General features: G+C 40.5%; 1 protein-coding gene across 2 annotated transcripts in view; it reads right to left on the bottom strand.

Annotated features, from left to right (window-relative positions):
- SNTG1 (syntrophin gamma 1) overlaps positions 1-20,762 on the bottom strand; it is a 478,642-nt gene that overhangs the window by 331,976 nt on the left and 125,904 nt on the right. Inside the window, exon 2 of one of the 2 annotated variants that reach the window (XM_082433011.1) lies at positions 781-855. The gene's annotated coding sequence lies outside the window, so the exon portion shown is untranslated. Of the gene's footprint in view, positions 1-780; positions 5,490-20,762 lie in introns of those variants that run through there. The other variant, XM_082433012.1, reaches the window with a different exon arrangement.

The following is a 20,762-nucleotide window of genomic DNA, read 5'->3' as shown; positions in this document are numbered from 1 at the left end:
GGACAGATGAATCAAAGTACAAGGTCAAAGGTCTCAAACATCTTCACAGCACAGAAAAGCAGCAATAGCTTCAAACTTACCAGTTCAGATATTACGTATTTGTATTACAGTAACCTTGTTTTGGCAATTAGAAGGAAAATGCCCAGGAAGGCTGAGACCTCCTGAGCCTGGTGGGTAGGGCAGCAAGCACCATTCACGGGCAGGGGACCCAGCTGGAAGGGCAGCTCACACAATGGCTGTCCAGTGTGCTCTTGCTCAGGGGGCTATTTTCCATTCAAATGGGAAGCCAGTCTAGCTCTAAGTGTGGACAAACAAGTGGGAGGCACAAGTGAAATTCTACAGGTCAGGGCAGAGACTATAAGAAATCCATCAACAGTGCGTGCTGAGACATGTGCTTTGTAAGTACTCCGTGTGAGAGCAGGCGATGCGGGTAGAGTGTGTGTTATAGACCAAGTGTAGCATTTGTCCTCCTCATTTATCCTCTCCTGTGACTGCAGAAGGTGTGTCGAGGCTAGGAATAGCCACCCTAAATGAAGCTCCATCACCCCCTTTACAACTGCCTTTGCCCCTCTCGTCATTTATAACATCTGACCTGTCCTGGGCTGCAGTCGGGGTTTGCAGGGTACGATACTTTGAAATACTGTAGAATGGGCTTTGCATAATGTGAAGTGAACACATACAATACCTGATGTTGGGAAATTCTAAGTAGGTAATAAATAACATTCTCTGGCAGAGCAATAACTTTACTCACAATGACTTATTGAAAAGTAACGGTCTTACTTGAATTTCAGTAGAGTAATATTTTCCTTTTGCGGAGGTCACTTCTCTGGCAATCTCAACATTCTGGAGGGTAGTCTAGATGCAGAAAGCAAAAATAAAGGCCTGTGAGCATTCAAAAGAGAAAGAGTGAAATCTATACACTGAAATGTACTCACTTTATCCATAAGGAACACATGCATCCCATTCACATTTATATCACATATAATTTTACGACATTTTCTTGTCAGTTCCTCTCAAAGCCTTGTGAATCATCAAGAGGAGAAGTAAGAATACAACAAACGAGGCAAAAATATGCAATGGGGAAAGACAGCCTCTTCAATAAATGGTATAGGGAAAACCAGACAGCTACATGCGAAAGCATCAAACTGGACTACTTTCCCACTCCATATACACAAGTAAACTCAAAATGGATTAAAGACTTAAAGGTAAGACCTGAAACCAAAAAATTTCTAGAAGAAAACATAAGCATTATGTTCATAACATTAGTTATAAACATTAGTCTGACATTAGTCAAACATTAGTCTTGGTAATATTTTTTGGATATGTGTCCTCAGGCAACGGAAACAAAAGCAAAAATAAACAAAACAGACCATATCAGACTAAAAAGCTTTTGCACAATGAAAGAAACTAACAACAAAAGAAAAAGGCTGCCTACTGAATGGGAGAAGATATTTGTAAATGATATATTCAATAATGGGTTTATATCCAAAATATACAAAGAACTCATATAACTTAATATGAGAAAAAAAGCAACCAGTGTAAAAAATGGGCAAAGAATATGAATAGACATTTTCCCAAAGACATACAGATGGTCAACAGGCACATGAAAAGGTGCTCAGCAACACTGATCACCATGGAATGCAAATCAAAACCTCAATGAGAGGTGTCATGGACATATATACACTACCAAATGTAAAATAGATAGCTAGTGGAAAGCAGCCGCATAGCACAGGGAGATCAGCTCGGTGCTTTGTGACCACCTAGAGGGGTGGGATAGGGAGGGTGGGAGGGAGGGAGATGCAAGAGGGAAGAGATATGGGAACATATGTATATGTATAACTGATTCACTTTGTTTTAAAGCAGAAACTAACACACCATTGTAAAGCAATTATACTTCAATAAAGACGTTAAATTAAAAAAAAAAAAAAAACCTCAATGAGATATCACCTCACACCTGTCAGAATGACTAACAAATAGACAACAAATAACAAAAATCAAAGAAACAAGAAATAACAAATCAAAAAGACAACGAATGACAAGTGTTGGTGAGGATGTGGTAAAAAAGGAACGCTAGTACACTACTGGTGGGAATGTAAATTGGTGCAGCCTCTATAGAAAACAGTATGGAGGGTCCTCAAAAAATTAAAAATATTCAATCTAGGTATCAAAAGATCCAGCAAATTGACTTCTGGGTATTTTTCCAAAGAAAACGAAAACACTAATTAGAAAAGATATACTCACTCCTAGGTTCATTGAAGCATTATTAATAATGGCCAATATATGAAAGCAACGTAAGTGCCCATCAATGGATGAATGGATACAGATGCTGTGGTAGAGATATACAGTGGAATACTACTCAGTCACAGAAAAGCCTGGAATCTTGCCATCTGCAGTTACAACATGGATGCACCTAGACAGTATTATGCTGATTGAAGTTAGTCAGACAGAGAAAGACAAATGATGTATATCATTTATATGTGGAATCTAAAAAAACAAAACAAAACAAATGAACAAACATAACAAAACAGAAACAGAGTTACAGATACAAAGAACAAACAGGTGATTGCCAGAAAAGAGAGGCTAGGGGATGAGTGAAATAGGTGAGGGAGATTAAGAGGTACAAACTTCCAGTTACAAACCAAATGAGTCACAGGGATGAATGTACCGTGTGGGGAATATAGGCAGTAATACTGTAATGGCTTTGTATGGTGACAGATGGCAACTAGACTTATGGTGGTGGCCAATTTGTAATGTATAAAAATACTGAATCACTATGTTGTACACCTGAAACTGATATAATATTGTAAGTCAATTATATGTCAATGAAAATAATCCAAAAACCAAAAAAGAAGCAATAAGGTAGTAACTATATCCCAAATAGCTAATGTCATAAGATTAATTTCTGTAGAACAGATTTTAGGGAAATTGGCTTTAAAAGAAGTACAAAAGTGTATTTGGTAATCTGCCCAAAATTGTGTCTGCCAGTAGTTGGCATTTAGATCTAAACTGCCAATGTTGCAGCCTTTAGAATTAGATTCCAAGTTTAAATCATTGATAATATTTAAGAGCATTCCTTGTGAGGAAAAGCCTATTGATCTGATGCCAAGAGATGATTACTATTTTTAATGAGACATAGCTATTAACTCAGTTTTATAATGCACGAGAGGGGCTGGCCTCTATAAATCAAGGCCTCAGCAACAGATTGCTAATTCTCAAGGCTAGAATGATGTTGCTGCCTCGGCCTCTTAATTTTTAATGACCCCATTTATGTTATCTGTCCTCTCATGAACCCAACTGCAGTTTGGAAAATACTACTTTAGTAAAGTGATAGCCAGGTAAGATGTTGTACTTAATAGAGCAGTGATTCTCAGGGGAAGGTCCAGGGAGGGACATGCAGCTGGCTGCACAGGAGTTGCTGGCATAGCTCAACAAAGACACTTCTGATTCACTAGATACATTCAGATTCTGAATCTGATCCAGATTGAAACAGACACCTATAAATATGGCTATCTAGTAAACTTCCCGGAGAAAGCTGCACCTTGGCCAAGTCGGGAACCCTAAACTAGAGTATAAGCTCACGGGCTGCGGCGGGAATAATTCCGGAATGGCTCCTAGTTCCTGCCCTGGTGTACACTCTGGATGACGCCCTCCCTGTGACTGTGGGCTGAGCTCGTGGCCTTGATGTATTGACATTTTACTCATGCGATGAGGTTCCATTAGATGACAGAGGTGAAGGGATTTTGCAGCTGTAATATCCCAAGTCAGTTAATTTTGAGTTAAGCAATTTGAGAAGGATTATCCTAGGTGGCCAGTCTTGGTCAGGTAGGAACTCTCAAAAAAGGGTCAGAGATTCACACTCTTCTTCTGGCTTTGCAGAAGGGAGCTGCCTGGCTGGGAGATGCCCACACCCCCTATAAGCTCAGAGCAACCAGTGGCTGACACACACACAGGGAATGGGGAAACTGGTCCTACACACAGGGAAATGGATTCTGCCAATGACTCAAATGCACTTGGAGAAAGACCCCAAACTCAGGAGGATAACACAGCCTGGCTGACACTGTGGCTGTAGTTCTTTTTTAACCTCTGAGTGTGTGGAAGTGAAAAATATTGTGACTACTCTATGGTTTGGTGCCACTGCCTTGGTTCATGCTAAGGCACTAGCAGTTTTACTCGCCATTGCTTTTGCACCTGGTGCAAATGTAAACACAGTCCAACAGGGAAATAAAAACATAGTGTTATCATGAATATAGTTTTGACCTCTCAGACTTGCTAAGAGGGTCTCACTCCCCCCGACCCCAACACACACACAACGTCCTGTGGACACCACTTTGACAAATATCGCTAAAGTGAATTCAGACAGAAATGAGCTTATAGTTTAGTAGAAGAGAAGAATCTTATATATGCTGCACATCAGAAAGTAATAAATGACATGGAAGTCCAAAGTGCACTGGGAATCCAGGGGCAGGTGAAAGTATTCTCCTTTTGGTAGGATCCCAAGAAAACATTCTTAGAGGAGCTAATGTTTTACAAATTTGGAGAAGCATAAGACCTAAAATGGTAAAATTCCTACAAGAAAATACAGGAGAAAAAGCTCCTTGAACTTGGTCATGGCAATGATTTTTGGATTTTTTTGACACCAATAGCACAGGTAACAAAAGCAAAAATAAACAAGTGAACAAGCCGGGCTACATCAAACTAAAAAGCTTATGCACAGCGAAAGAAATAATTTTAAAAATGAAATGGCAACCTATAGAATGAAAGAAAATATCTGCAAACCTTCTATCTGATAAAGGGTTAACATCCAAAATATATAAGGAACTCATACAACTCAATAGAAAAAAAATCATATGATCTGATTTTAAAATAGCCCAAGGCCCTGTCTAGCTATATTTCCAAAGAAGACATACAAATGGCCAACAGTCACACAAATATGTGCTCACCCTTGCACACTGTTGAATGTAAATTGGTACAGTAATGATGGAAAACAGTATGAACTTTCATCCAAAAATTAAAAATAGAACTACCATTTGATCCAGCAATCCCACTTCTGAATGTATATCTAAAGGAAATAAAATCATTATCTCAAAGAGATACCTGCACTGCCATGTTCACTGCAGCATTATTTACAACAGCTAAGCCAGGGAAAAAACCTAAGTCTGTTGACAGATAAATGGATAAAGAAAACATTGTATATACATATAATGAAATATTATTCAACCATAAAAAATAAGGAAATTCTGCCATTTGTGACAATACGGATGAACCCTGAGGACATTATGCTAAGTGAGAGAGACAGAATATTAGTAAACAGCTCTAATTACGACCAAACCGGACACCAAGAATTCCATAGACAAAGATAAATGGAAAATGAGAACACAGCCAAAAGCATAAACAAATGGTAAAGGACATCATTTGTGAAGAAGTATTAGCATAAACAAAGCAATCTGCAGATACTAATAACATTGGAACACCTACAGAATCAGAACTGTAAACCAGAGTCAGCTCTACCCACCACCAGAGCCTCCCATCAAGCCTCTTAGATAGCCTCAACCACCAGAGGGCAGAGAGCAGAAGCAAGAAAAACTACAATCCTGCAGCCTGTGGACCAAAAACCACAGTTACAGAAAGATAGACAAGATGAAAAGGCAGAGGGCTATGTACCAGATGAAGGAACAAGAAAAAACCCCAGAAAAACAACTAAATGAAGTGGAGATAGGCAACCTTCCAGAAAAAGAATTCAGAATAATGATAGTGAAGATGATCCAGGACCTCGGAATAAGAATGGAGGCAAAGATTGAGAAGATGCAAGAAATGATTAACAAAGACCTAGAAGAATTAAAGAACAAACAAACAGAGATGACCAATACAATAACTGAAATGAAAACTACACTAGAAGGAATCAATAGCAGAATAACTGAGGCAGAAGAACGGATAAGTGACCTGGAAGACAGAATGGTGGAATTCACTGCTGCGGAACAGACTAAAGAAAAAAGAATGAAAAGAAATGAAGACAGCCTAAGAGACCTCTGGGACAACATTAAACGCAACAACATTTGCATTATAGGGGTCCCAGAAGGAGAAGAGAGAGAGAAAGGACCAGAGAAAATATTTGAAGAGATTATAGTCGAAAACTTCCCTAACATGGGAAAGGAAATAGCCACCCAAGTCCAGGAAGCGCAGAGAGTCCCATACAGAATAAACCCAAGGAGAAACACGCCGAGACACATAGTAATCAAAGTGGCAAAAATTAAAGACAAAGAAAAATTATTGAAAGCAGCAAGGGAAAAACGATAAATAACATACAAGGGAACTCCCATAAGGTTAACAGCTGATTTCTCAGCAGAAACTCTGCAAGCCAGAAGGGAGTGGCATGATATACTTAAAGTGATGAAAGGGAAGAACCTACAACCAAGATTACTCTACCCGGCAAGGATCTCATTTAGATTTGATGGAGAAATCAAAAGCTTTACAGACAAGCAAAAGCTACGAGAATTCAGCACCACCAAACCAGCTCTACAACAAATGCTAAAGGAACTTCTCTAAGTGGGAAACACAAGAGAAGAAAAGGACCTACAAAAACAAACCCAAAACAATTAAGAAAATGGTCATAGGAACATACATATCGATAATTACCTTAAACGTGAATGGATTAAATGCCCCAACGAAAAGACATAGACTGGCTGAATGGATACAAAAACGAGACCCATATATATGCTGTCTACAAGAGACCCACTTTAGGCCTAGGGACACATACAGACTGAAAGTGAAGGGATGGAAAAAGATATTCCATGCAAATGGAAATCAAAAGAAAGCTGGAGTAGCTATACTCATATCAGATAAAATAGACTTTAAAATAAAGAATGTTACAAGAGACAAGGAAGGACACTACATAATGATCCAGGGATCAATCCAAGAAGAAGATATAAGAATTATAAATATATATGCACCCAACATAGGAGCACCTCAATACATAAGGCAACTGCTAACAGCTATAAAAGAGGAAATCAACAGTAACACAATAATAGTGGGGGACTTTAACACCTCACTTACACCAATGGACAGATCATCCAAAATGAAAATAAATAAGGAAACAGAAGCTTTAAATGACACAATAGACCAGATAGATTTAATTGATATATATAGGACATTCCATCCAAAAACAGCAGATTACACGTTCTTCTCAAGTGCGCACGGAACATTCTCCAGGATAGATCACATCTTGGGTCACAAATCAAGCCTCAGTAAATTTAAGAAAATTGAAATCATATCAAGCATCTTTTCTGACCACAACGCTATGAGATTAGAAATGAATTACAGGGAAAAAACGTAAAAAAGACAAACACATGGAGGCTAAACAATACGTTACTAAATAACCAAGAGATCACTGAAGGAATCAAAGAGGAAATTAAAAAATACCTAGAGACAAATGACAATGAAAACACGACGACCCAAAACCTATGGGATGCAGCAAAAGCAGTTCTAAGAGGGAAGTTTATAGCTATACAAGCCTACCTCAAGAAACAAGAAAAATCTCAAATAAACAATCTAACCTTACACCTAAAGGAACTAGAGAAAGAAGAACAAACAAAACCCAAAGTTGGCAGAAGGAAAGAAATCATAAAGATCAGAGCAGAAATAAATGAAATAGAAACAAAGAAAACAATAGCAAAGATCAATAAAACTAAAAGCTGGTTCTTTGAGAAGATAAACAAAATTGATAAACCATTAGCCAGACTCATCAAGAAAAAGAGGGAGAGGACTCAAATCAATAAAATCAGAAATGAAAAAGGAGAAGTTACAACAGACACCGCAGAAATACAAAGGATCATGAGAGATTACTACAAGCAAGTCTATGCCAATAAAATGGACAACCTGGAAGAAATGGACAAATTCTTAGAAAGGTATAACCTTCCAAGACTGAACCAGGAAGAAACAGAAAATATGAACAGACCAATCACAAGTAATGAAATTGAAACTGTGATTAAAAATCTTCCAACAAACAAAAGTCCAGGACCAGATGGCTTCACAGGTGAATTCTATCAAACATTTAGAGAAGAGCTAACACCCATCCTTCTCAAACTCTTCCAAAAAATTGCAGAGGAAGGAACACTCCCAAACTCATTCTATGAGGCCACCATCCCCCTGATACCAAAACCAGACAAAGACACTACAAAAAAAGAAAATTACAGACCAATATCACTGATGAATATAGATGCAAAAAGCCTCAACAAAATACTAGCAAACAGAATCCAACAACACATTAAAAGGATCATACACCACGATCAAGTGGGATTTATCCCAGGGATGCAAGGATTCTTCAATATACGCAAATCAATCAATGTGATACACCATATTAACAAATTGAAGAATAAAAACCATATGATCATCTCAATAGATGCAGAAAAAGCTTTTGACAAAATTCAACAACCATTTATGATAAAAACTCTCCAGAAAGTGGGCATAGAGGGAACCTACCTCAACATAATAAAGGCCATATATGACAAACCCACAGCAAACATAAAAAAAAAAAAAAAAAAAAGAACTGTAAACCACCGAAATTATCATTGGCAACTATGAAACACAAAATGACTAGGTAGAATATGTTTAAAAAATTGAAAGGTGAATTAGAAAAAGAAGCTGTAAGAATAAACTCTATCAAAATTTATCAGATAGGTTTGAAAAAGAATAAGATCTTATAAAAATGGCATACATAATAAATCAAGGATTAATGAAGAGTTAAACAGTAAACCCAGTGAAATCAGTGAATTAGGCAGATCTCAAGCAAATACTCTGCAGGTGGAATAAAAATAACCCAGATGTGGAAGTTATGAGAGGTTAGACACTAACATGCATCTACTCTGAGTTCTGAAAGGTAAGAATAGAGAGCCTGTCCAGAAGCCATCTCTGCAAGGATAATAATGAAATTTTCTAGAACAATAAGGAAGATTAAGTCAGTTTTAAGGTCATCATATCTCAAAACTGTAACAGTGGAGAGACACTATTTAAAGACATAATGGTTCATCATTTTCCAAACTGCTGAAATAACTAACCCTTCAGATTCAGGAAAATTAAAATAATAGAGATAATTAAGAAGACAACCACACCTAAAATATCACAGTGAAACTTTATAATACTATAAACAAAAAGAAATATTAAATTAGCCACAGGGAAGAACCAGATTACCAACATCACAGCTTTATTTCCAACGGAAAGTATGGAAGGCATAAAAAGGGAATTAAACCTTCAGAGCACTGAAAGAAAATAGCTTTTAACGAGGACAAAAACACGCAAGATTTTTTTACACCAGCAAAATTTTAAAAAATGTGTTGGCAAGTGACCCTTATTAAAAGATGTCGTAAGTGGTCTTGTGGAATCTTAATACAAATAAAATAAAACTCTATTCTGCTTTGGCTTAGGAGGTAGAAATCCACACACACACACACACACACACGCACATACGTGCTCAAGATGAACAAGCACAGGGAGTCTGGCTGATGGGGGGCGCGTCACCGGTAGCATTTCTTTACCCTCAGAAGAAACTGTGGCCATGGCACACCTGGGACAAGAAACCCCCAACGCAAGCATCCTGTTCCCCTCCAAACGCCCTTCCTCCTCACCCACCACCGCAAGTGCTGAGCGAGTGAGCTGGTGCCTCTCCCAGGGTTGCGGTTCTCACACTGCCTGATTTCCAGCATCGCACAGAACAAAGATTTGCCTCATAGATGCTTACTGATTGACTGATGGTCCCACTCATCTCAACGGGGACCTTACAGAACAATACATTATCTTAACGCCATAACAAATTGTGTGACGTTTCACTCTGGCGCCGAAAATGATAGCTTCATTACGATATGCAACAAAGCCACAAGGTTTTCTGTTACATGTGAAAGTCTTCAGACATCATTCACTGAATTTGGAAATATGGATCCAACTGAATGAAATTACTGAACTATCTGAGTTCACTCATCACCAAGAATCACTGTGAATCTTCCTGCAAACCATCTCATCTCCTTTAAACTCCAGGGACTCACTCTTGGCTCTAGCGCTTTGCAATCTTGGCAGGTATCTGGGGGATGTGCACAGTGGGCACATGAAAGATAATCAGCCGTTTCTTCAAATAGCACCATTGTAAAGTAAATTCATCCCTCAGTCCTGTAAATGGAGAGGGCGCTTTCTTTTCTCCCTTGCTGAACTCTCCAAGAGCAGAGACCATAACCATGACACATCTTATGGACCTGCTCTTGTTTTTTAGGGTTTCACTAATGGACTCTCAAGAAAATTGTTTGGAGTAATTGTAGCATATCTTTGGGAATTTTAACCGAGTCAAATGTTGGCAGACATGACACAGGCATTCTGTTTTCCAGGTCAATAACATTTCATATATTGCAGCCCTTCTGGGAGGGCCATTCAGCAGTGTGTATTAAAGCCTAAATCATTTACATCCTTTTGACTAAGTAGGGCTTAAGGAAATAAGTCATATCAACAGATATCCACGCATAGGAATGTGTACGACAATGTTATATTAAAAACAAAAACAGATTACATGTCCAAATACGAATCATTGGTTTAAAAAATGTGTTACGTACATTCAGGATAATATTTTGTTGCCATTTAGAACTCTTTAAAAGCTTTTTGATGACATAATTTCCTCATGCTGTATGTCTGCTATGGACTAAATCATGTCCTCCGAAACTTCACATGTGGAATATCCCACCCCAAGGCGACCGTATTTGAGACAAGCTGTGCCCGGATCCCTGACCACTGGACAGGGGGCGTAGCAGGTGCACTTCGCCTTGAGCCTGTGGTCCCAGACGGGACTGCAATAGAAACCGAGACGGCGCTGACCATCTCCTCTCTCTCTGGGCACACGGCTTCCTCTGCCTTCCAGATCATTCCCTTCTCTTGTCTCCTTCCTCACCAGTGACACTTGTTGGTTCTTCTGTTGGTTCCAGCTGATTTCTCCTGCAATCCATACATTTTGGAGCCTCAGGCTTCAGAGCACTTTTCTCCATACGGTCTCTTCCAAGGTGATACTGTCCAGCCTCAGAGTGTCAGATGCCATCCCGGTGTCAACAATGCCTCAGAGCAGGACGCAGGGCCCTGCCGGGCCTCTCCTGGGACCTCTTCGCACAGCCTCTCGTGGTTTGCTCCCTGCCACTTCCTCCAGGCCCCTGCAGCTGCGACATCCCACCGAGTGCTTTCCCCGCCAGGTGAACCGGCACCGAGCGCTCCACCCTTCACCCTGCTGTCTTCATTCTCAATACCGCTAACTGCAGTCTAGTGCACTATTTATTTACACGTTTGCTTACTTAGTGACTGTCCTCTCCACGAGACGATGAACCCCTACCACAGTCTTTGTTTTGTTTACTGCCACGTTTCCACACCTACACTAGCGCATGGAACGTAGAAACCACAACTCCAACATCCGCTGAATGAATGAGGAGAATCCACTGTAGGCAGGGGTGGGGGGGAGGCGCAGCGGTTGTGATGCTGAGACATCAGTGCTGTGAGGCGGGGGGCGCAGATCTTGTCATTTACACTAGGGTGGAGGTGACCGGGCAGAGTAAAAACAGTGTCTTAGCCCGTGCCCCCCTCCTAGTCTCTTACGCTGACACAGTAGCCCTCAAATTCATCTCCCCACCTTCAGCCTCACCCTGAGCCCCTCCTCCTCCACGCTGCCCGGGAGGACTTTAAACCCAGGATACTCAGACCGTACAGGAGGGTCCTCTGTGCTGACTACTGTGCCGAAGCCATTCCGAAGCAGTTATTTCTTCCCCCAAATGTGCTGCACTTGAGGTTGCTCTCCACAAATCCCTTTCCAAAGCCCTAAATGCTCTGTGCCCTCTTCTTCCTGGTGAAAACCTATGTTCATTCAGGAGACGGTTCAAACGTGTCGGTTCTAAGGATGCCCCTGACCTCTTCCTCATTCAGGTGCGCTGGCCACCACTTCCTCTATGCTCCCGAAGCCAAACCCTGCAGGCCCTTCTGTTGGTCACCGTGGGTCTACTGGTTTATTGGTCTGTTTATCATAACCGATTCGAGCACAGGGATAAATCCCATTCATCTCTGAGCCTCTCTCAGCCCAGACCTAAAATAATATTCAACTAATATCAAATCCATGCTCCAGTAGGCAAATGGAAATGTGGATGTGGTGTGTAATGAGGAAGAAGAGAAGGAAAATTCGAGAGGAGGGAGGGAGATGAGTGGACATTGTGTGAAGTTTATGAAGTCGTCCTCACAGAATACGTAGGTTACAAAGGAGGTTAAAATAACCCAAGCCCTGAGCTTGGAAGAGCAGGTAAAGAAGGTGTCAAGTAGTGATAAACAAACAAAAAAAAACCTTAGGAAAGATTGACCCAAGTGGTGGAATCTATGTTTCAAGATTTCATTTTTTATCAAATGATTTAAAGAGAAAAACTATTCCTATAATTGAAACATCTGGAAATTAGTTACTGCTTTTCACAATTAATGATGATTAGTGATTTTGAGATAGTTCTAATTTTAATAGCATATAAAGGATCTCTTTTCCTAGTATTCAATATTTTGTTTTATATATGTTCTTTTGTCTAGACAGGAACACTATAAAGAAAACCAAAGAAAATTCTGAAAGGCTATGTGAAGTATAACTAATGAGAAAACATCATAAATGCATGAACAGACACATGAAAAACAATAAATAGTTCTTTCTTCCCATTGATCTTTTTAATATCTGCTTCATATAATGGCAGCTATGAACAAACTTCTCCATTGGTAAACACACAAACAGAACCAATATATCAATTCAAATAATGACAAATGCCTACAAAAATGAAAATAAAAATCAAGGAAGACTAGAGTTCTTCAGTTGTATTCTTTTATGTGATATTTAAATTTTTGATTTATCTATTTATTACCATATGATAGAATGTTATTTAAGAACTGCCAGGGTTTTAACATAAAATAGAATTCAGTTATTAATGCACATAGGATAAAATAAAACCAGACTTCTTTCAGAAAGCTTTGAGGGCAGAGTCTTGGTAAGGGGAGTGAATAACCGTGAATAAGACTGCCACTTTGAGACTGTTTCTTGTTGACTGGGGTTGCGCTTTGCAAGAGATTATCTTTTCCCATCCCTCAGTGGAGCAAGCCTGAGAGTCAGAGAAAAGTTCATTTCCAGGCCGGCTCCTGCGCTGACACAGCTGGACCCGAGGAAGTGTTTCTCACTGAGATCGCAGGAAACGACCAATTCGAGGTCAGATCTATCCCATGGCTTCTGTTTCTTGGATCTTTTTTCATTGCAAAGAACATGAAAGAGGCCTGAAATTACTCTGACAACCACTGAGAGAATATCATCAAAGCTGGACCTGTTTTTATAGTGATTTTGGATAATTCTAGTCTCCTGTCCAAAGTGAGTCCTGCCATCTAGGCTCTGAATCTCAACTCTCTCAAAAACCATACCCCGTAAGTTATCCATGGATTCCCTCTCTTTCTGTTATCTTTCATGTAACCTTGCAACAGTTTTTTCTCCTTAAGTACACCTACCTCAGTGTACTGTCTCTCAATTTTTAAAATTAAAAAAAGAATGCACTCCACCCACTCAGGCCCCCTGGCTGTCATTCTATCTCTCCTTCCCACCACAGCAAGAATACTTGAAACTGTTCTCTACCCTCACTGATTGCATTTCCCCCAAACCCAGGGGACACGTGCGTGCCCTTCTCTTGCCTAATCTCTCTGTTCACGTCATGACCCACCATGTCCTTGGTCAACACCGCCATCCCATCTTACATTCTAAGCCCCATTGGAAAGCTCCTCTTCCTGTGTCTTTTCCATGTTGTTGGTGACTTCCAGAGTTCTGTTCTTCCTCTTCTCTTATGAGCTCTGCATATCTGACTAACCTGGGTGACTTCTTCAGTTCCACCGGTTCAACTATAACCTGTGTCGTAATAACTGCCATAAAGACATCACACATTCTCAACTCAAGGATCTCATCTTCTCTGAAAGATGGCCTGATATTTATCCACTACCATCAGCACAGGTTGCGTTTCACACATTTTATGCAATCGACTGAACCTTGGTAAAACATCCATTTTCTTTATATTGGCCTAAGTAACTCCTACTCAACAATGTAGACTATTTAAGCCCCACCTCCTCACGGACAGTCTTCCCAAGCACCCCAGATTGGAATGGCAGTCCCTTTTCTTTGCTCTCATAACATTCTCTGTTTATTATATTGATGATTCTTTTCAGGGGTTGAATTGTGTCCTCCAACTAAATATGTTCAAGTCCTAACAATAGTGCCTTAGATTGTGACCTTACTTAGAAACGGGGTCATTGCAGATGTCATTAGTTAAGAGAAAGTCATACTGGAGTAGACACAGCCCTTAATCCAACATGACTGGGATCTCTGTAAGAAGAGAAGAGATTCACAGGAAGAAGGCCATGTGACAAGGCAGGCAGAAACCAGAGGGATGCAGCTCTCAGCTAAGCAGTGCCAAGCGTCCACAGCCACCACCAGAGGCTGGGAAGGGGCAGGGATGGATTCTAATACCCAGAGTCTCAGAGGGAGCTGGGCCCTCTTGAAATCTTGATCTTGGACTTCTAGCCTCTAAAACTTTGAGAGAATAAATTTCTGTTGTTCTACGCTACTCAATTTGTGATACTTTGCAATTGGAACCCCAGGAAACTAATACAGCTGTTGGTACTAGAAAGTGTGGTGCTGCTTTAACAAATACCTAAAAATGTGGAGATGGTTTTGGAACTGGGTAATGGGTAGAGGCTGGGAGACTTCTGCTTAAGAGAAAAAGCCTGAATAGTTTCGAAGAGCCGTTGTTAGAAATACGGACATTCAAGGTGCTTCTGCTGAGACTTTAGAAGGAAATGACGACCATGTTATTGGAGCGCTGAGGAAAGGCAATCCTGGTTATCAAGAGTCAGGGGACGGGGCTGAATTCTACTCTGGAGTGGGGGCAGAAGCAACGAACTTGGACGTTCCGCTGAGGTCTCTAAGCAAAGCACGGAAGGTGCATACTGTTTTCTCCTAGGCGTCTGCAGTAAACGGTGAGAGAAAAGAGATAAATTGAGGGGGTAATTGTTAATAAAAAGGAGCTAGCACTTGATGACTTGGAAAAGCCTCAGACGGTGTGCTCTAGAGACCGGCAGGCATGTGGCTAGAGGACTGCGGACAAAGAGATTTGGTGTGTGACTCACGGACACAACCGAGCGTCCCCACAGAAGCCAGGGGTGGAGGCGCGTTATACAGCAGTGATCTGTGGAGGACCCTCTCCTCTGATGGCTTGGGCGCCATGAGTTGCACAAAAGGCCAACAAAGTTTCTGAGAGTTTATACCAGTAGAAACACTGCCAGCGCGGATGAGAGAGAGAAACGAGACAAAGTGAAGGAAGAGTGACCCCAAGGGCAGAGCCACAGATTCAGAGGCCTGGCCGCACAGGACCTAGGGCTCAGGGCAGAGCTGCTACCCCAGGAGGCCCAGAGGGTGCAGCATCAAGCCACAGAGAATTACTTTTTGAAACCTAATGGAATTTGCCCTGCTGGGTTTTGGCCTTGTCTGGGACCCACGTTTCCCTCTTTCCTTCTAATTTCTCCCTTTGAAAGGGGAATATCTACCCTATGCCCATCCCACCATTGTGGATACCTTGTTTTCCACAAGTGGAAGTGGATACCTTGGAAGTGGATACCTTGTTTTCTAGCTTCACAGGCCCCCAGAAGGACAGGATTTGCCCCGATAAATCACACCCTGAGCCTCAGATGACAAGATTTGGGGCTTTTTGAGTTGATGACATTTGAATGGGATTTTGGATTTAGGGTTAACGCTGGAACAGTTACAACTTTTGAGGATGTTGGGATGACTGAATGGATTTTGATGATGATGGTGATGGGGGTGATTAAAAGAATATGTGGAATAGCCAAGTGCTTACTTTCTAGGTCAAAATGTAAAGCTTACCAATACAGATGGAGTTTATTGTAGATGCCTCTCTGATCATATTGCTAGCCTTCACCTTGGAGGCAAATGCCATCATAAACTTGTTGATTTCTAATTTCCATAGATTTCTTTCCTACACACGTAAATACTTAAGAACTATATCATAAATATCTGACATTTGCTTAGGAAGTGTATGCTCTAATTTTTTTAAAGTTACTCAGTAAACATATCCATTGGAAGCTTTACATTATCTTATTTTGTTTTGCTTTTTCTATGTGTTTTTCTGGCCATCTTTTTTTATTAAACATTGATTTATTTAAATTTGTTCCCCAAATGATCTGACCTGCTTTTATACCTTTCTGGGGTTACATTAAATTAGTAAATAACAGCAAAAATTTAAGTTTAAAGCAAATGAATATCTTCATAATCTTCCCAAACATTACAAAGACCTTAAATATTGATTGAAGTCATCATCTCCCTATCTTAGATGATACTGTTGTCCAGCACCTTAGATCTTCCTTGTTTTCTTAACCAGTTTTTCTATCACCACTTATTCAGAAGACTATTCTTTCCCCATGTGTATTCTTGGTCTCCTTATCAAAGATTAGTTGACCATATATTCAGCAGATGTTGGTCAAAGGGTACAAACTTTCAGTTGTAAGAGGAATAAGTTTTACGGATCTAAGGTACTGCATGGTGACTACAGCTAATAACACTGTACCATATACTTGAAATTTACTAAAATAGTAGATCATAATTGTTCTCACCACACACACAAAATGCTGACTATGTTTGGTGATGAATGTGTTAATTAGCTTGATTCTGGTAATCATTTCACAGCATACAGGTATAAAATCGTCACCATGCTGTACACTTGAAATATATATATATAATTTTTACTCTTCAATTATAACTCAGTAAAACTGGGACAAAAGACACATATGTAGAACAGTTAATTAATTAATTTATTTAAGAAGAATTTCAGATGCTTGAGCAATCATATATAAACTGTTAAATATAGTCTCTCTCTAAATATATTTCTTTTTATTTATCTTTGTTCATGTTTGTGGTTTCTGAAGCTGAAGATCTTTGCCTTTCCTCAACTCGAAAACATGTCAGATAGTGTTTCTCTCATTATCATTGTCTCTTTCTGAAACTGGCAAAAAATTTCTATGTGAGAGCATCTCATTTTTACTTCTTTGTTTCTTAACCTCTCAATTTCAATTTCCATTTTCAAGTCTATATTCAGAATAATTTAGTTAGTTATATTTTATGGGGTATCCCTTTAGCTGTGATACTTTACTGATTATCCTCAGAGTTTTAACATGGAACCTTTTTTTCCAGATATTCATTTGTTTCTTTTTCAAATTTGTGTAAACAAATTATGTTGTGTTATTGTTCAAAATCTTGATTTCCATTTGTAACAACTACAATAAACCTGGAGGACATTAGCTAAGTGAAATAAGCCAGACAAGGACAGATATTGTACGATCTCACTTACATGTGGAACCTAAAAATTCAAACTCGTAGAAGCAGAGAGTTGCCAGGGGCTGTGTGGTGCAATTTTTGTGGGATGAATACCACTGCTTTGTGTTTAGGTTTTCTTCTGATCTTAATAACAGAAGTTTGTTTTCTGCTGTGATTGGTAATGGTGAATATGTGAAAATGTGAAATCATTTCTGGTTGTTCTTAACCCTGAGAAACCCGTAATATGTGAGTTGGGGGTGGTTTTTCCATAACACAATTGCGGGAACTCTCAAGTCTGAAGCACTTCTCCACCTGGGACGGCGTACATTTAACCCCAGGGTCCCGGGAGGACCAGGTGCAAGGAACACTCCCACGAGCAACAACTCGGGCCCACTCAGAACCCAGGCCGACAGTCATGCCCCGTGTTCTCAACATTTTTTTTTTGCAGACAGACTGGTATTTTTTCTGTATTATATATCTGGATTTTTGAGCATCCTGGAGTCAAACTGAAGCTTCCAATCAAAATTTTTTAGGCCCTTGCTGACCCCTCCCGCTAGTTCATAGGTTGAAGCCCTACCCAGCCCCCCGCCATGTGATGGCATTTTGAGATGAGCCCTCTGGGAGGTCATGAAGGTAGGGCCCTTATGATGGGATTAGTGCCCTTAAAGAATAGATACCGGAGAGCTTGCTGCCTGCAAATTCAGGAAGAGGAGGTCCTGTGAGCACAGAGCAGGGTGGAGGCTGCCTAAAGCCAAGACAAGATGTCTGGAATGAAACCTACCTTGGTGGCACCTTGATCTAGGACTTCAAAATCTCTAGAACTGTGAAAAATACATTTCTGTTGTCTAAGCCCCAGACTCTGTGGTATTTTGTTAGCCGCCTGAGCAGATCATCGCGCTTGCCCCGTCTTCCGCATGGACAGAAAAGCAGGACTTTCTTCTGCTCTGCTGTAAACCCTTAACACAAGAACCCCGCGGTCAGCACTCCTGGCCCCAGAACAATGCTCCCCGCCCCATGATAGCACACAGCAGTGCCTGCTACACAGTCGGCACTCAGTAAGTCTCTGTTGCATGAATACAGAAGCTTATAAGTTAAGATACGAGCACTTGCAGAGAATAAAGCTGTCTGCCATGTTCAATTCGTCATGAAATGCTATTCTGACTCAATGTTAATCATGTGAATTCTTAGTGTTGCTGGATGTTTTAGTAACTTCATTATCTGTCTGACCTGGCACAAACATGCATGAGAGTTAAATGGATGTAGAGTCACAAGTTACTGTACTGAGACATGAACGTAACATGTATTCGCAAGTTATGACCACATAATGCCATAGAGATAAAACTGAGTTCTGTGACTCACGGGATGAACGTATGGGTAGAATGGAGAAAACTCTCTTTGAAAGTTGTGTCGTTTTAATTGAGCACTGGCTACGAGCTGAGCATGGTACTAAAAACATAAGCACATTACCTCGTTTACTTTTCAGCACGGCATAAGGCAGGTTCAAGTACTTTCTCCACTTTATAGGAGGAGAAACAAAAAATCTAACTGGCCCAATGTCACAGCACTTTTCAGTCACGGTATTGGATTGGGAACCTAAGTACGGGGAGTGATATTCATTCATTTATTTCATGTTCATTTGTGCAGGCCCTTTTGAAAGAATGTACATACTTATTACTGCTGCTTTTGGACCCATACATTTTAGCAACTTTGCTACAGGTCTGGATGAATGCGTCCTACAAAAGGGTTTTTAATTGTGTAAGGTAACCTCTTTTTAAATTTCTACAACCTCTTCTCTAAAGACAGAAGCTCTTGTTGTGAGTGAGACATTCAAATGCACTAGGTACTTCCTTGCTCATGCCTTCATCACAGGCGTGGATTCACTCACTTTGTGCTCGGTGTGTGTCTGCCTCATTCCCCTTCACTGTCGGTAATGGATGGAGAAAATGAACATATCGGTACTGATACTGAGATAAGCATATAGTTTCTCTATGTAAATCTTTTTTCCCCCTGCAATATATTAGTTGGTTTTGTCAGGTGTGATTCCTCATTAGAGGGTAATCAGAGTCCCACAGTAGAAACTTAACATGCAGTGCTATTCAGTTCAAGTGATTTAAAATTTGATCCCTCACATTTGTTTGCACTAAAAGACATTTCTTTAGGCTTTCTCCCCAATCTAACGACCAGTTTAGCATGATAATGGCGCACGTAAATTTGCAAGCCACCTAAGGCCTACAGAAGTGATACTGGAAGCCGTGTTCAGACGCAGGGGCTGGTGGCCACACACATGCATCACAGTCAGATAACCCAAGCAATCGGACTGACAAAACACGCTGAAAGGGAACCCAGGAAAAGTAAATGGGGGTATCATTTTCTTGACTAAAGAGGACAAGTCTTAATGGTATGCTTTTTGGTCAGAGAGTTCATAGGTTGAGTTAACACTGGAAATATGAAGATATTAGGTTTGGGCATTTTGATATGAAGATTAAAACTTAATCAAAATAGCATTGAAAGTGATAGGAAACTCACTGTAGATCTTGAATGTTTCTATCAGGTCAAAGCTGGGTCTGGACCAGGAAGCATCTGCGGACACTGCAGGGCAGCTGCCGGGCCCCGGGACAGTCAGCTGTAAGAGGATCCAGGCCAGAGGAGACCCTCGCTCCCCCTCAGGGGCCAGAAGGGACAGCCTGCAGTGGCCACTTGTTGTGACTGAACCCCTTGCCTGTCACTCAAGATGAGGAAGCCTGATGGTCTTTACTTTCAGTTTTACTCACGAACCCTGTAAGTTCATTACGACCTCAGTGCCACCTTATTATTCGAAAAGCAACAGCGAACTGCTTTCTAAAGCGCCTTTCTCATGGAGACCACGCATCTCAGTCCGAAGAGGGGGCAGCAGCCTCAGTTTCCACGTCTGCATCCAGAGAATCGCTGCTTCACTGTCTCCCAGGAATTACTTCCTTTCTCTTCTAAAGAATCGATCACCTACTGAGTCAGGACACACTATGCTCTCTCTGATATTGTACCTCAAATTTCCCCATCCTTATCTACCAGGCGACTGGAACTTCCAGATTTCTATCTCTGCCTGCACAGGCCCTAAATCCCCTGAACTTCTTTGCTATGGTTATGATTTTAAAAGCTTGCCAACTTCATACTTCCCACTCCTGAGGACAAAGCTTGCATCTAACTTGGTCTCTTCTGGTCCTCGCAGCTCATGGATTTTATTTTGTTCGCCCGCCTTCCTGTCTAACCTGGATAATATTTTCAACTGTTTCAAATGTTTCTTCACTGACAGTGTCAAGTCCCATACCTTCCTTCTTGAGAATCATCAACATTAGGGTCTGTATAATACAGGAAAAAAAAAAAAACTTAAGCCTCTGTC

Source organism: Balaenoptera physalus (assembly GCF_965194825.1).
Source record: "Balaenoptera physalus genome assembly, chromosome: 17".
Taxonomy (NCBI): domain Eukaryota; kingdom Metazoa; phylum Chordata; class Mammalia; order Artiodactyla; family Balaenopteridae; genus Balaenoptera; species Balaenoptera physalus.
This window is presented reverse-complemented; position numbering and strand designations above follow the sequence as displayed.